At 51.1% G+C, this 2,792-nt stretch overlaps 1 long non-coding RNA gene across 2 annotated transcripts; it reads right to left on the bottom strand.

Annotated features, from left to right (window-relative positions):
- Nucleotides 1-611: 611 nt before the first annotated feature.
- On the bottom strand, nt 612-2,786 carry LOC140360368 (uncharacterized). 2 transcript variants are annotated; one of them, XR_011926913.1, is made up of 2 exons: nt 2,277-2,786; nt 612-918 (listed from the first exon to the last, which is right to left on the bottom strand). It is a non-coding gene; the product is annotated as an uncharacterized lncRNA (long non-coding RNA). The 2 variants fall into 2 exon arrangements; XR_011926914.1 differs by lacking the exon at nt 2,277-2,786 and adding an exon at nt 1,624-1,726.
- Between the last annotated feature and the right edge of the window lie 6 nt (nt 2,787-2,792).

Below are 2,792 nucleotides of genomic sequence, written 5' to 3'. Positions count from 1 at the left end.
TTAAATATATAACAATGCAGCATTCATAATGATTCAGTTATTATAGACAATCAAAGTGAACCTTATTTTACTTGGCTATATTTTTGTCTGTGGACTTATTTATCAAATGACATAGATTCTGTGAGCATCATATGCAGGCTACAAACCTGTAACTTTTTTAATTCCTATTTTTGAGATAATAAAAAGTACAAAACTGTAACTTTTTAGCTCCGAATGCAAGTGCTACAGGTCAAAAGGACGAGAGGAGCATAAACAGAGGGAGTTTTAGTTTGTAACTTTGTGTCCAGATCTGCTCCTCCTTTACTGTGCGTTACAAGTTGAAAGGACAGTGGACGTACCTCGCTCATCTTCACGCTTCGCCCGCTGCTTCTGCTGCTGATGAATGATGAGGATAAGCTCCAGATAGTGCTGGATGTCTCCGAGACGCTGCGCTCGCTCACACAGCTTTTATAGCTCCGCCTCCGCTCTCCGGCCTCACTCTCCTCACTCTCCTCTCTCTCCTCGCTCCCCTCGTTCTTCTCTCTCTCCTCACTCTCCTCTCTCTCCTCGCTCCCCTCGTTCTTCTCTCTCTCCTCACTCTCCTCTCTCTCCTCGCTCCCCTCGTTCTTCTCTCTCTCCTCTCTCTCCTCTTTCTCCTCTCTCGCCTCTCTCTCCTCACTCTCCTCTCTCTCCTCTTTCTCCTCTCTCTCCTCTTTCTCCTCTCTCTCCTCTCTCTCCTCTCTCTTCTCTCTCTCCTCTCTCTCCTCTCTCTCCTCTCTCTCCTCTCTCTTCTCTCTCTTCTCTCTCTCCTCTCTCCTCTTTCTCCTCTCTCTCCTCTCTCTCCTCTTTCTCCTCTCTCCCCTCGTTCTTCTCGCTCTCCTCACTCTCCTCTCTCTCCTCTCTCTTCTCTCTCTCCTCTCTCTTCTCTCTCTCCTCTCTCTCCTCTCTCTTCTCTCTGTCCTCTCTCTCCTCACTCTCCTATCTCTCCTCTCTCTCTTCTCTCTCCTCTCTCTCCTCTCTCTCCTCTCTCTCTTCTCTCTCCTCTCTCTTCTCTCTCTCCTCACTCTCATCTCTCATCTCTCATCTCTCTTCTCTCTTCTCGCTCTCCTCTCTCTCCTGTCTCTCCTGGCTCTCCTCTCTCTCCTCACTCTCCTCTCTCTCCTCTTTCTCTCCTCTCTCTCCTAGCTCTCCTTACTCTCCTCTCTTTCCTTAGCTCTCCTCTCTCTCCTCTCTCTCCTCACTCTCCTCTCTCTCCTCTTTCTCCTCTCTCTCCTCTCTCTTCTCGCTCTCCTCTCTCTCCTCTCTCTTCTCGCTCTCCTCTCTCTCCTGTCTCTTCTCGCTCTCCTCTCTCTCCTCACTCTCCTCTCTCTCCTCTTTCTCTCCTCTCTCTCCTCTCTCTTCTCGCTCTCCTCTCTCTCCTGTCTCTCCTGGCTCTCCTCTCTCTCCTCACTCTCCTCTCTCTCCTCTTTCTCTCCTCTCTCTCCTAGCTCTCCTCACTCTCCTCTCTTTCCTTAGCTCTCCTCTCTCTCCTCTCTCTCCTCACTCTCCTCTCTCTCCTCTTTCTCCTCTCTCTCTCCTCTCTCTTCTCGCTCTCCTCTCTCTCCTCTCTCTTCTCGCTCTCCTCTCTCTCCTGTCTCTCCTCACTCTCCTCTCTCTCTCCTCTCTCTCTTCTCTCTCCTCTCTCTTCTCTCTCTCCTCACTCTCATCTCTCTTCTCTCTTCTCGCTCTCCTCTCTCTCCTGTCTCTCCTGGCTTTCCTCTCTCTCCTCACTCTCCTCTCTCTCCTCTTTCTCTCCTCTCTCTCCTAGCTCTCCTCACTCTCCTCTCTCTCCTTAGCTCTCCTCTCTCTCCTCTCTCTCCTCACTCTCCTCTCTCTCCTCTTTCTCCTCTCTCTCCTCTCTCTTCTCGCTCTCCTCTCTCTCCTCTCTCTTCTCGCTCTCCTCTCTATCCTCTCTCTCCTCTCACTCCTCACTCTCCTCTCTCTCTTCACTCTCCTCTCTCTCCTCTTTCTCCTTTCTCTTCTCTCTCTCCTCTCTCTTATCTCTCCTCTCTCTCTTCTCGCTCTCCTCACTCTCCTCTCTCTTCTCTCTCTCCTCCCTCTCCTCTCTCTCCTCACTCTCCTCACTCTCATCTCTCTTTTCTCTCCTCACTCTCCTCACTCTCCTCACTCTCCTCACTCTCCTCTCTCTCCTCTCTCTTCTCTCTCTCCTCTCTCTCCTCTTTCTCTCCTCTCTCTTCTCTCTCTCTCCTCACTCTCCTCACTCTCGTCTCTCTTCTCGCTCTCCTCTCTCTCCTCACTCTGCTCTCTCTCCTCTTTCTCTCCTCTCTCTTCTCTCTCTCTTCTCTCTCTTCTCTCTCTCCTCTCTCTCCTCTCTCTCCTCACTCTCCTCTCTCTCCTCTCTCTCCTCACTCTCCTCACTCTCCTCTCTCTCCTCTCTCTCCTCCCTCTCCTCTCTCTCCTCACTCTCCTCACTCTCCTCTCTCTCCTCTCTCTCCTCACTCTCCTCTTTCTCCTCTCTCTCCTCTCTCTCCTCCCTCTCCTCTCTCTCCTCACTCTCCTCTCTCTCCTCTCTCTCCTCTCTCTCCTCTCTCTCCTCTCTCTCCTCTTTCTCCTCACTCTCCTCTCTCTCCTCTCTCTCCTCTCTCTCCTCTCTCTCCTCTCTCTTCTCTCTCTTCTCTCTCTCCTCTCTCTCCTCTTTCTCCTCTCTCTCCTCTCTCTCCTCTCTCTTCTCTCTCTCCTCTCTCTCCTCTCTCTTCTCTCTCTCCTCTCTCCTCTCTCTTCTCTCTCTTCTCTCTTTCCTCTCTCCTCTTTCT

This window comes from Eucyclogobius newberryi, unplaced genomic scaffold (genome assembly GCF_026437365.1).
Source record: "Eucyclogobius newberryi isolate DKJ021-1_F unplaced genomic scaffold, fEucNew1.0.hap1 SCAF_15, whole genome shotgun sequence".
NCBI lineage: Eukaryota > Metazoa > Chordata > Actinopteri > Gobiiformes > Gobiidae > Eucyclogobius > Eucyclogobius newberryi.
The sequence above is the reverse complement of the archived record's forward strand: the minus strand, read 5'-3'. Positions and strand labels throughout refer to the sequence as shown.